At 33.9% G+C, this 15,325-nt stretch overlaps 1 non-coding gene across 1 annotated transcript; it reads right to left on the bottom strand.

Annotated features, from left to right (window-relative positions):
• Positions 1 to 4,996: 4,996 nt before the first annotated feature.
• Positions 4,997 to 5,078, bottom strand: Trnas-uga (transfer RNA serine (anticodon UGA)). Its single transcript has one exon. It is a non-coding gene; the product is annotated as a tRNA-Ser (tRNA).
• Between the last annotated feature and the right edge of the window lie 10,247 nt (positions 5,079 to 15,325).

Genomic DNA, 15,325 nt, shown 5'->3' with positions numbered 1-15,325 from the left:
CGAGCATTCCCTTTGTTTGCTAGATATCAAGCATTCCCGTTGTTTGCAAGATATCGAGGATTCCCTTTGTGTGCTAGATATCGATGATTCCCTTTGTGTGCTAGATATCGAGGATTCCCGTTGAATGCTAGATATCGAAGATTCCCGTTGTGTGCTAGAAATCAAGGATTCCCGTTGTCTGCTAGATATCGAGCATTCCCGTTGTAAGCTAGATATCGAGGATTCCCGGTGTGTGCTGGATATCGGGAATTCCCGGTGTGTTCTATATATCGAGGATTCCCGTTGTGTGCTATAAGTAAGTTAGTAAGTAAATTGTTTATTATAGTGACATGTGCAATATAACAAAACATCATAATAATATATATACAAAAAAGTTTTGCACCCGACCCAATGGGCCTGTTAGTCACCAAAACATAATATTTTAAATTATATACAATAGCACCACGTACACTGATACATGTGAATTATATATTACGAATATGTATATGAGAACAAGAAAAAAATGTACAGGAATTTATGTTGATGATATACTCATTCAGAACTAGGCATATATAACTGTACGTCTTTTTAAAATAAGCTTTAACAATAAATTTAGCCAGTTTTCGTGGACATGAAGACATTAAAATATTAAGTTTACTAATAGAATTGTGGTTCGTCAGTTCAGATGATATATCTGCCAAGTGTATGCGCCGTCAATCAATGTAGTATCACATTCAAACAGAAAGTGTACTTCATCTTCTATACGATCACCGTGGCACAATCAACAATTCCTCTGTGCTGTTCTGTGCTATAATTCGAGTATTCCCGTTGTGTGCTACATATCGAGAATTCCAGCTGTGTGCTAGATATCGAGCGTTCCCGTTGTGTGCGAGATATTGAGCATTCCTGATGTATGCTACATATCGAGAATTCCAGCTGTGTGCTAGATATTGAGCATTCCCGTTGTTTGCTAGATATTGAGAATTCCCGTTGTGTGCTAGATATTGAGCATTCCCGTTGTGTGCTAGATATCGAGGTTCCCGTTGTGTGCTAGATATTGAGGATTCCCGTTGTGTGCAAGATATTGAGGATTCTCGTTGTATGCAAGATATTGAGCATTCTCGTGTTGTGCTAGATATCGAGGATTCCCGTCATGTGCAAGATATCGAGCATTCCCGTTGTGTGCTAGATATCGAGGATTCCCGTTGTGTGCAATATATCTCAGATTCCCGTTGTGTGCGAGATATCGAGGATTCCCGTTGTGTTCAATATATCACAGATTTCACTTTGTGTGCGAGATATCGAGGATTCCCGTTGTGTGCGATATATTGAGGATTCCCGTTGTGTATTAGATATCGAACATTCCCATTGTGTGCTAGATATCAAGGATTCCCGTTGTGTGCTAGAAATCGAGGATTTCCGTTGTGTGTTAGATATCGAGCATTCCCGTTGTGTGCTTGAATTGAGCATTCCCGTTGTGTGCGATACATCTAGGATTCTCTTTGTTTGCGATATATCGAGGATTCCTGTTTGTAGCAAGATATCAAGGATTCCCGTTGTGTACTAGATATTGAGGTTTCCCAGTGTGTGCTAGATATCGAGAATTCCCTTTGTGTGAAATATATCGAGGATTCCTGTTGTGTGCTAGATACCATCGAGGATTCCCGTTGTGTGATATATATCGAGCATTGCCGTTGTTTAAAATATATCGAGGATTCACGTTTTGTGAGATATCGAAAATTTTCGCTGTGCGCGATATATCAAGGATTTCCGTTGTGTGCGATATATCGAGGATTCCCGTTGTGTGCTAGATATCGAGAATTTACGTTATGTGAAATATCGGTGCTTCACGTTGTGCGTGATATCAATGCTCCACGTTGTATGTAAAGTATCGAGTGTCAAGTTGTGTGCGTGAAATCGATGCTTCATGTTGTGTGCGTGATATCGATGCTTCAAGTTGTGTGCGTGATATCGATGCTGCATGTTGTGTGCGTGATATCGATGCTTCAAGTTGTGTGCGTGATATCGATGCTTCATGTTGTGTGCTAAATATCGAGGATTCGCGTTGTATGCTTGTTATTGATCCTTTACGTTGTGTGCGAGGTGTCGAGAATTCACGTTTTATGCTTGATATTGATGCTTCACATGAAGAGTGAGATGTCGAGGATTCACGTTGTATGCTAGATATCGAGGGTCAATTAATGTGCGAGATGTCGATGGTCAACTTACGTGCGAGATATCGAGGGTGAATTTACGTGGAGAAATCGAGGTTTATTGTTGTGTGCGATATATAGAGCGTTCACGCTGTGAGCGAGATGTAGAGGGTTTGTATTAGGACAAACACTAAATGCTAAGTTGCAAAACAAAATATACTTTCCGTACAATGTATAGAGTGTACGATTCAGGTAAGAGGTATTTGTAGTAATAGAAGTAGTGGTAGACGTTTGGCTATCGCGTATTAGACTGGTATCTTTTTTATTTTATCCAAGCTTATGCTTAAAACTTTTAGAGAGACGAGAATAAATTACAAGAAATTCATGACATTGATAAGATCTTAAAGTTAAATATTATATCTTTCAACGAATCGCTCCAAAATTTAGACAAGGAAACTAAACTCATAGTTTGTGTTGCGTTCGCATTCTACAAAGCACGTTTTATCAAAAGACGTTACGTGTATTGTAAAATTACATCGTTTGTCATTTTTCAAAAAGGTAGATACAATTCGAATAATCTTATGGGGATGTCAATATATAGCTTCCTCTTGCGAAACCAATCGACCAAAACGTATTATAATATAAACGTGAGCAATAACGACTAGTTAAATTCAGAATTTGAAACCAGATCAAAGGGATAAAGAGAAATAAGGTATTAAACTAATTCAATTGATTCAATAAATTTCGTCTATTCGTGATAAAGACTATGTAAATAAATACATTTAAAGGGACTTGTTCATAGACAAAACTGTAATATTTGGACGAATTTAAAATAATGAAAATAACATGGACAAACTATACATTAAAAAAGTGCCTTCAACAATCCTCTTGGCCTCTGAAAGTAAAAGCAAACGGTGCGATATTTCTAACGATGACGATACAGATATCATCAAACGGTACGATATTTCTAACGATGACGATACTGCTATATTATACGGTACGATATTTCTACCGATGACGATACTGATATCATCAAACGGTACGATATATCTAACGATGACGATACTGATATCATCAAACGGTACAATATTTCTAACGATGACGATACAGATATCATCAAACGGTACGATATATTTTTATCGATGACGATACTGATATCATCAAACGGTACGATATTTCTAGCGATGACGATACTGATATCATCAAACGGTACGATAAATCTAACGATGACGATACTGCTATCATCATACGGTACGATATTTCTAACGATGACGATACTGATATCATCAAACGATACGATATTTCTAACGATGACGATACTGCTATCATCAAACGGTACGATATTTCTAACGATGACGATACTTAAAACGGTACGATGTTTCTAACGATATCGATATTGATATTGTAAAACGGTTCAATGTTTCTTACGATACCGATACTGTTATTAAGAAATGGAACGACATTTTTAACGATACTATGTGCATATGCGACCATATATAGTCTATTGTTTTAAAATATCGTAAGGACTTGAACTCGCATAAACTTCATTTTGATTCCCCATATATTACAATACTCATTTAATTAATGACATATAGTTGTATTGTATAAAAATGTTGTCAACCTTCATACGCAGATTAAGTCTTTTCAATTTGAACCCCTATATATAATTAAAATAAAATAATAACGTCACATGTAAAACAAAACTAGTATTTTTGACTTTTGGCAATTCAGATATATAATAAACACCTTTGCTGACGTCTTATACGTTATTTATTATATTTGTTTATATAACATTTATGGACGAGCTAGGCAGTGCATTGAATGGCCCAATTTAATGAAGAAAACGGTTTTTTATTGTAAAAAAACGGAGATGATATTGACCCAATTTTTCTCCAACTTCCCACCAAAGATCTACAAGCTTAATGCATTGATAAATAATCTTCAATATTTTCATAGCTTTCGTATATATAGCACTGCTTGTTATTATTCATTGCATACATGTACCTCTTAAACCTCTATAATCTGTAGGTAAACAATTCTTTTAATAGTTATGCACGTGTTTCACACGAATAGTCACATATTTACAGTAGATAAAAGGTTGCATTACCCCGAATATGTTACGAAATAAATTTAGATCACTTTTAAATGTTTACTCTTTAAGGCAGCGCACCCATAATGGGCACCTTTCCAAATATAATCTAATGTATTATTTTCGTAATCAGCATCATTTCACTGAACTACATGCACATTTTTAGGTAGGCTTACCGTGCTTAAAAAAAATATATACTGACTTTTTCAAAACCACCCCCACGTTCGGCTTTTGTCAATTTAATTTGCATCCCTGGGGTATATGAAAGTTCCATAATTCATCCAGATTTCCAAATATGGGCCTGCAGTTGGTGTGTACAGATGCAGTAAAGATGTTTAAAGTTTAAACTAGATGAAATACGTATTCTTTTACAGACATTTACTTTTTATAACGTGTTATCTATGGAAGAGCGCCATGAAATGGAAGTGGTTTTCAGCCAAGTAGAAATTGGGTTTGTTAAAACAAAGTGTCATAAAATTAATAGTTTCATATAAGTAATATTTTGAACTTAGTTTTATACTGTAGATACACTATATACTGCAAAAACATCAAGAAACAGACAAATTTACCGTTTACTTTTTGAAATAAAAATGCAACATGAATGATTCGTATTCTCAGCAGTAAATCACACAATTTAGTCATAACGTTGTTTTAATTTAAAAAATTGAAGAATGTGCATACACATTGCAACATATTTAACAAAATACATAGTTTATATGCTATATTAAATCAAATTACGTTAGAAAAGAAATAAAACGCGTCGCAAAAATTTATGCGTTGTCGGCAGGATTCGAACCTGCGCGGGAAAATCCCAAAAGATTTCAAGTCTATCGCCTTAACCACTCGGCCACTGCAACTTTCTACATGCCATTCAATCTTCGAACAAATCGCGGGAAATCATTATGGGTGCGCTACCTTATTTTTGTACCTCATGTGATTTCACAGAAAAATTTAATTTTTGACGCAAACGATGCTACGGTTCATTTCAGAATGACCAACCTTGGGACATGAATGCCGCTGAAAGATTTCCAGTGCCCTGTTACAGGATGCCCAAAGTAAGTTGTATGTCAACCTCGCGAATAACGTAGAAATTTTAATTTCACAAATTAACAGAAATATTGTAAATTAAAGCGCAGAACAATAAATTTAAGAAAAAATGGCTTAAATTCCGCTTACGTTGTCGATTTTTTTCAGAAACCATTAAGTACACAAATAATATCAACTACTTAAGGACATTCTGTTGTTGTTTTGTAAGTTATTTCAATATGCAACATAGCGGCAACACACAACTTAATTGAATATTTTTATTAAACGCGAACAGATTTTTCCATTTTGTGTTGAAAGGAATAAGGGAGAATGGAAGTGCAAACAAGACGGAACCCTGGTTTATATCAACGCTCGTGGGAAGATGGAGTGTTACCCAGGCACTCATAGCGGTAAGAATATTTCTAATGAGTTTCAACAAAGCACCACACAGTTTGAGATGATGATCAACTTCGTACCAATCCACATAGAATGCGCTTGTTAATCTACAAACATTTTCTAACACAATGTTATTATTAAAAGGAAGAAGCACTAACCATTTAATTGATGTATGGTAAAACTTAGGAATGCTAAGATGCTGGTGCGTCTCACAAACTGCTTTACAAAGGGTTATCACTGTTGTATTAAAATTAATGTCAGATCACATTTTGGATAAAGAGTGTCACATCTAATTAATAAAGCTCATAAATATGCACATATGTATACCATACAGTCCAAGTTTAGAAAGTAGAAAAAAGCCCTCCGATTTTAGGTGATATTTGCACATGTGGATGGAATTGCGGTAACAGTTTTCACCAACGCAAGTACGAAATGGCAGATCTAGAGGGATTTACGTTTGCCTTGTCACAGGCTGTACAACTGATGGGGAAAATAGGATCCGAGTGGGTCTCCGCCCTGATACTGGATACTGGAACTGGGCAAACAGTACGGCAAATAGATGTACGAACACGCTGTTGTGCAAGCAACTGTATTTATATATAATATAATATATACCAAATCACCGAAATTAAAGTACATAAATAGCTATATTTATATATATGTATATATATATATATATATATATATATATATATATATATATATATATATATATATATATATATATATATATATATATATATATATATATATATATATATATATATATATATATATATATATTCTATATATTAATAGTTTTCATAGTTCGCCCTTTACGTATTACTGTATGTTAGTATTGCTTTATGAAGTAAGTCAATGTTCCCCACATTCTCAAATTTATCAGCAAATATTGAACATTTCAAGTTCTTCTTTGTTAAGATTGCATTCTAGTATATAATAAAGCAGGAAATTGAACAATATTGTAGGTTGTAATTTTTATATATGACTTCAGACTTGTGCTAAAGTTTTGTAATAACATTTTTAAAAAATGTGTGTTTTGTTTCTTATTAAGTTTCTGTTTTGATTAATCAAATTAAATGTAAAATAATGTACATGTTATTCGATCTTTCACTGACTGTTTTATGTAAACATTTTTTAAACGTACATCTGGACCATTGAATAAAGATATAGTTTATGTAATATATTGAAACATATATGCTTTATAATTATTATATATAAAGAAGTCTTATCATGACGACACACTTGTTTTATGATAAACATGACAAATACACATCCTTCGATGAAACGAATCAGCAAATGTACGTTTTATTTAAAAATGAACGGATTGATAATTTACATTCAGACCTTCATTGTTTGACGATTTCAATGTTTAATGATACATGTTAATTCTGTTATTGTCCTTGACGATAACTTCATCCCGAATCCACATCAATAACACTTGTGTTAAACTGCTGAATCAAAATTTCTTTTGCATGTTATGCAGTGATACTTTCATGACTTTGTAATTTAAACTCTTTTGAGTGCCTTTTCTCTTGATTACGGAATACCGTTAGGGCCATCGTGGTTACACATTTAAATCCAGAGAGCGACAATGCGATAGTGCGATAGTTCGATGGCGACAATGCGATAGTGCGATGGCGACAATGCGATAGTACGATGGCGACAATGCGACAACGCGATAGTCCGATGACGACAATGCGATAATACGATGGCGACCATGCGATAGTGCGATGGCGACAATGCGATAGTACGATTGCGACAACGCGGTAGTCCGATGACGACAATGCGATAATACGATGGCGACAATGCGATAGTGCGATGGCGATAATGCGAAGTACGATGGCGACAAGGCGACAACGCGATAGTCCGATGACGACAATGCGATAATACGATGGCGACCATGCGACAACGCGATAGTACGATGGAAACAATGCGAAAGCCATATCGTACTGTCGCCATCGTATCATCGCATTGTCGCCATCGTACTATCGCGCTGTCGCATTGTAGCCATCGTACTATCGAATTATCGCCGTCGTATTGTCGCACTTGTCGTCGTCGCATTGTTGCACTATCGCATTGTCGCATTGTCGCCATCGTACTAGCGCACTGTCGCCATCGTATTGTCGCGTTGTCGCATTGTCGCCATCGTACTATCGAATCGTCGCCATCGTACTATCGCGTTGTCGCATTGTCGCCATCGTTCTATCGCAATGTTGCCATCGTACTATCGCATTGTCGCCATCGTACTATCGCATTGTCGCCATCGTACTATCTCATTATTGCATTGTCGCCCTCTGGATTTTAATGTGTTACCACGATGTCAAGAACGGTATTCCGTACTGGATTTATCTTTTGTTTACCACGCAACGTGGGGCAATTCATTCCAGACTGGTATTGGTTAATTTAAACTAATATACGAGACCTCCTTTAATTTACTTAATGTTGACGTCTGTCTTTATTCTAACTCAATAATTTGCAGTTTTGTTGCTATGCCTTTTTATGCTCCCTAGTGTTTCTTATACTTATTCTTTATTTGTGGAGGTCTGAAACTGATGCCTTTCGTGGGAAAACAAAAAACTGTTTGAGCGAAGAGATAATACTTGATTCAAAATGATTAAAGGTGCGCCTGATGTTTAATTAGAACGAAACGTTCTTATAAGTGCATTAGTTTTCCCAGTAATTTGAGTAAGATATCCATTTCGTCTTTTATATGAGATATATTTAATAATTCGTTAATATCAAAATAACAAAAATCTCCTGATGATTCGTTATAAAAAATGAAGTAATGAATTGTCGTTGTTTTTTAATTAAGTAAACATTTAACTACGAAATGGTTTAGTGAGCTATGTGTCATATCAGTTTTGGCAATGGTATTCGAGAATTACTTTCCAAGCGTTCTCCTCGCATCCTCTTCTCAGTTATTTTGATTGCACTTTACCGTATGACCGTGTAACGGACACTTTACCGTATGACCGTGTAACGGACACTTTACCGTATGACCGTGTAACGGACACTTTACCGTATGACCGTGTAACGGACACTTTACCGTATGACCGTGTAACGGACACTTTACCGTATGACCGTGTAACGGACACTTTACCGTATGACCGTGTAACGGACACTTTATCGTAACTAAAACCGTGTAGCGGACTGCAGGAAATATCTTCCTTTAAAAAAAGGTATAGAGAGTGGTATTTTTCGCCAATATTTAAATAAAAGAAATAAGCTAAATGTGCAAGGCAAAACAAATTAAATCAGGACATAAATTCACGTTTTGTTGGGATGCGGCGAAAGGTAGGGCAATGACTAGGTGTGCTCGAAACAATTTAGATCAATGAATGCATTCGCGATCATGTGACAGACATTTTTATAAATTCGCTTCAGTTAAAAAAAAACGTTATATAAGTGCACGAGAAAATATTTATTTTTAAAATTTTGATTGAAAAACAGGCGGATTTACGGCGCACTATTTTGATATACAGTAACGGACAATTACGTCACGGTGTATTTATACATTTTTTGGGTATAACTTAGACCTTTAACCCATTAGAAATAAAGAAATGTTATAAACATTGCACCGAACACCGGAAAGGTGGTTAATTGTCGGAGCTAAAAATAAACAAGGTTTTTCCCCAATACGCGTTTCGGGTTTGCCAATTTTTTTGAAGGCGTCGGCTGCAATGGATTATGCCTGTTAAAAAACTTGAACTTTATTTTAATACTATTCGAATAAAATATGCTTAGATGACAGGATTGTTAAATACATTTATATATTTAATTAACTTATTTACTATATTCAACACTATTATCATACGACAGTGAAAGTTGTGATTGTTACCTTGTGGCCTTAAGAATCTTTACAAAAAATGCATGTTTTTGGTGTACCATATAAACTAATAATAAAAGAATATAATAATAATAATAATAAAAATAATAATAATAATAATAATAATAATAATAATAATAATAATAATAATAATAATAATAATAATAATAATAATAATAATAATAATAATAATTATTATTATTATTATTATTATTATTATTATTATTATTATTATTATTATTATTATTATAATATAAAAAAAAAATAATAATAATAATTATAATAATAATAATGATGATGATGATGATAATAATAATAATAATAATAATAATAATAATAATAATAATAATAATAATAATAATAATAATAATAATAATAATAATAATAATAATCGAGATAGACCGTGTTGTCTTTATAGATGCTCAGTATTAATTTGAAGTAAATTGGAGAATAAATGGAGAAGTTGTGTTAAAATACAATTTTGTGTACGAAAAAAATTTGGGCATGAAAATTTTGGGTACGAAACAATTAGGCCAAAAAAAATTGGGTTCGAAAAAAATTTGGTTAAGAAAAAAAATTTGCGTACGAAAAAAATGGGTACAGAAAAAATTGTAAACGAAAAATGTTGGGTACGAAAAAGAATTTGGGTACGAAAAAAAAAATGGGAACGAAAAAACAATTGATACGAAATATTTTGGGTACGAAAAAATTTGGGGGTACGGGGCAGTAGTACCTGTGGACCTCTCGATAAATTTGAAAGAGGCTTTTACCTTTATCAATGGCCATGGGTTGGGTAATGTGGACATGGATGGTCGAGATAGACCGTGTTGTCATAAGAGATGTTCAGTATTAATAAAACAATATTTTGGGTGGGCGTGGTTGTCCACTTTCCCCTCCTACACTATTAGCACTAGAACCTTGAAACATGTAGTAGCTATGAGCATATGTGCGACGGTGCACTATTTGGAATTTTGATCTGACCCCTGGGTCAAAAGTTATTATCGTGTGCATCGCATGTTGCTAGTAAAATGAATTTTTTTACCCATTTTAAAGTTTAAAATCAAAATTCCGTCGCCGTCACCGTCGCAAATATGCTAATTGCTACCATGTGTGTAAGTTTTAATGTTTTAGTGCTAATAGTGTAGGAGGAGATAGAAGCCGACCAGGACGGACAGAAAGCGGAGATCAATACAACATCCCCACGCTTTAAAAAGCGTGGGGATAATGATAATAACAACACCACCAACAAAAATAATACTAATAATAATCGTCAACATCGATTTATAGTTTTAATTATCATAACTGTATTTGTGACGTATGATAGCTAAACAAATAACAAAGTGTTTGTCATTGTTTTAAATTTACATACATACCAAACCCACATATATTTTAATGTGTAAGCATATAAAAAAACTCGTTTAATATTTTATTCAATATATGATAGAAATTTATATAAGTAAGTGTACATCTCCGCTTTTTCTTTTTTACGCAAGGTGCATTTGCAACATGATTGCCTTGATTATTTCTATTATTCATGGGGCTGTAGCGCTACAATCAAAACGGCAAAATCGGTTACGTTAGCGTTTTGTAATGATCCTAGTAGTGTTAAAAATAAGAATGAATTGCCAGATTAATCTCAATTGTTGTGTTTCATGTATGAACGAACAGGCGACATCTGTTCCTGGGGTTGGGGCACATCAAGACGAGAACGGAAACGCGGATTTTGAAGATCAAACAATCGTTTTGTTTTTGTCCTAGTCTGTGCTGAAAATGAGTAAAAACATGGGTTGTGTTACTTTTTTAACGTTTCTTCGGGATATATCTACTGGCAAAACACTAGTGTTTTTTTCCAGCATGCAGAAATTCGTTGGGCTTTCCTTAGCCGTTTGATTGGATATACAAATTCCTCAATTTAAACTAATATTAATGAGTATATACACTATTGATTATTCAAAATAATTGTGCTATTTGAATCATTAGCTTTTAATCCTAAAACAAGCCTGTTTCGTATGTCCTGCGTGACTTAGATAGCTTTGATCATTTGGGTGACTCGGGTCACCTCGGGTGTAATGGATGACGTAATGGAAGTCCCAACACAGATTCTACGTTTTTCTAACCTTTCAAACTCGCGGATGCACTTCACTGAAAACATACTTATTTGTTTACAATAAAATCATGATATTTATATAATACTCTCACGAATGAGCGGGCCATCCACATTATCCAATTAAAAAGTTAAATATTTTAAAAAGTAATCCTTGAAAATGTTACCTGGGTTGCGCTTTTGTTTATATTTTACTCCCCAAACAGATCGTAATTTTAAAAGTCAAGTGGTATAGGCACCGTCATGGACTGCATGGAAAGGTATGTCTAATTTAAGCCTAAACGCGGAGGAAATGAAGAAAAATTACAACACGGAGACGATGTTAGGTGTAATATAAAATTGCCAAAGGCTATAAATGACTTCTATTTGATGACCTACGAATCTTGTTCCGGCACCGGTTGTATTTTCGTCGAACGCCATTTCGTTTTTGTTCGCGTCTAACTATGACGCCATTTCAATATTGACAAATAAACAGCTAAGTCTTTTATTGTGTTCAGATTGTGTTCTCAACATATATATTCGCTTAGAAATGCTGTATGATGGGCAATACTGTTGTTTTATTTTTATTTTTCGCCAACTGTTCATAAGAAATTTCCCACGATAATTTGTAGAAATCACTATACGCTATATTGGTTCGACGTATTTTTGTTCAAACCCTTATTATATGTATCATTTAAATTAAGCTTTAAATGCTTATTCACCAGATTCAATCAATCAACAAAAGTATTCATTGCAAATGAATCATGCTAGTTTACGTATTTGAAAGTGAAAGTAGAAGCTACACAACAACGCAAGTACACATATTTCAATGCACACACATACAAACAAGTGTTTATTTTAAACATCACCTTTATACAAATGCAAGAAAAAAACTTTTTAGGAATTAATTTCATTCTTCCGCTGACTAGGTCTCTGTGAATTCACATTGGTGAAGTGGACTTAAGCACCCTATGCCGATAACGTGGTGACGTAACGGTATGTATACAATTTAAACATTATAGTAAATCACATGTTAACAAGATTTAGGGAAAGGAGAAAATTAGTGACCACCACTTGCTCGACATTCTTTTTTGAAAAAATAATTACGTGTACGGTTTGCGTTTAACATGTGTCGTAAGTAAGAACGTCAAAGCAAGAACGTTGCAGCAACAGATACAAACATGGCGTTCTTAACCGAGCTGTCACTGGATGTTTTATTTATGTCTTTAATGGAGAAAGTCATTACCATTGTTTATGTTAACGTAAATAATTTGACAGGGCGATACATTGTTGACGTTAACGTCTGTTTTACGTCACCGTCGTCTACACATTAATGACCTTGCGCTGCGGTAAATTTGCGAACAATCAAACAACATGCAACATACCAGCCTGTGAATGAAAGTTTGGATGCAAAAACGGCTATATGTGAAATTGGAATATTAACAAACTAAACCCATGTGAGCATTATGTATAATTTACGAATAAATTAATAAATGTATGTATTTATTTTTTATTTATTTATTTTAGGTATCGTTACTTATATATTTATTTATTTGTCTATTTATTTGTGTTTATTTATTTTATTATTTATTCATTTATTTATTTATTTACATGTTTTATTACATATATATATATTGTTTTATATTGATTGAATTATTATCTTGTCTTTATAAGTCGCTAATTCAGCAATTATTGAAATAACACAATAACAGTGCCTCTTGAATATCATTATGTCTAGATGTTTAAAGTAACACGTACACAATACCATAGTTAGATGAATTGCAGGGTTGAGTTATACTTTAGTTAAATTTTCTAACAGGTGTATCAGTTACTCTTAACTCGGATTCTAGATGACAATATACGCTCCGTGCTCTCAAACGAAAATCTCTGACTGTTAATAAATAACGCTTCAATCCATTTTCTTTACATATGTGTAAATATGTTACTGATGTACATAAGCTGTTTCCGCTCAAGCAAAATTGGAAATTGCTTTTTATTTGTCGAACTATTCATTCATCGTAAAAGTGTACATCAATTTCTTACTTTTGAGTTATATAACCAAATAGGTGAAAGGATCCCCACCGAGTCATAAACAACAGTTTAAACTATAGTCTGCATCAACATCACATGGAAAACAAAACGTTCTCTTTAATTATGCCTGCATTATGTAACATCAAAATTGTTATGAAATATCAACCTTAATGAAAGCCGTTCAAACCGATTTGACTCGTGATTGCGTGTTTAATACTCTAATCATACATGACATTGAATACATGTCTTAAGGAATGTCTTGCCTATCTCTCACTTATATAAATATTCACCGCATTCTACTGCATACAGAGCAACCATGTAGTGTATCATCATCAATCATTCCACGTGACATATTAATTAATGATGCTAAATAGAACATGATTGAATGTGTTTTAACAAAACATCCTTATTGCAATTAGCCAATAAGTGTTGCAGTATATATCAATGTAGTCGCCAACATGAGACGATTTATTAACAATTTATTCATTAGATCATATTCACCCATCAATAATTCTACTTAAGGTTTCAGAACGTTCCTAAAAACCAAAATACTATGGTTTTTTGCATGTACTTAGAATGAAATATTTACATAAAAAACAATATCATTAAAAAGTGTGTGACTATGAGTTCTCACTTAGCATATTCTTTATTAAAATGTGTGAGTAAATTCTTTATTATTGAGTTTTATTGTATTCTAAGACGACACCTTCCGCCTTTAGTGGAGTTTCGCTAAGAAGAGACTTTCTTTTCACGAAAAATGTACCATTAAAGCGGAAAGTGTCGTCCCTGATAAGCCTGTGCGGACTGGACATGCATTAAGCACGGTTTTCCTTTACGCGACTAAAATATAGAATATCTATCAGAAGAATTATGTTCCAAAACCTAATCAACTTTAGAAATATATATATCACAAACCGTTTGAGAGGCTGATATTCTACGTTCATATTTAAAATTTTGAAATTCTAAGGAAAAAATTCCATGTCGAAATGATTAAAGTGATCTTCAATGAAAGGTTGACATCGTGAAATCTGACAAATACGTTCGTACCATTGTTATTAAATTTTAAAACAACTTAACCGACTGATTCATTAATATTATTATAATGCATAAAATAACCCTCATTGTAATAACGCTGATAAAACAGCTGGTGTGTGGCTTTTTTCTTGAGGAGAAACATACTGGTAGCCCTGCAAGATTTACGTATAAAATACATGTGAAATGTGTCTGTATTATATTTAGAAGTATACGCGTTATACCATGCCCCCCCCCACAAAAAAAAATAAAAAATAAATAAATAAAAAACAAAATAATAAATAAATAAATTTTATACACATAGTTAGAGTTGTACACTGTTTTTTTTTAATTAAAGAGACGACAATTTGGTACGGGGCGTGTTAATCAACTGTTCAATAATACACGCAATATGTGTTTTTTATTGAGACTGTGTTTAAGCGCAAATAATGTAACCATCACCTAATTTTTTTTCAAAACCCATCAAAGTCGTCGATACCTCAAATTAGCACCTTCATAAAAGCATTCATAGCAAATGTCATAACGCGCTTGTAATCTGTCGCATAAACTCACTGGATCTGCCAATACACATCAATAGTATCACCCACCGGTTATCACCTGTCAGACGGACATTAGCATATTTTACTTTTGATTTCGACACGTGATGACTTAATTGTGTCGGTTCTATTGTCAAATATTGATTGTATACGGTAATAACGAGTATGTAC

This window comes from Dreissena polymorpha, chromosome 10, assembly GCF_020536995.1.
Source record: "Dreissena polymorpha isolate Duluth1 chromosome 10, UMN_Dpol_1.0, whole genome shotgun sequence".
Classification (NCBI taxonomy): domain Eukaryota; kingdom Metazoa; phylum Mollusca; class Bivalvia; order Myida; family Dreissenidae; genus Dreissena; species Dreissena polymorpha.
The sequence above is the reverse complement of the archived record's forward strand: the minus strand, read 5'-3'. Positions and strand labels throughout refer to the sequence as shown.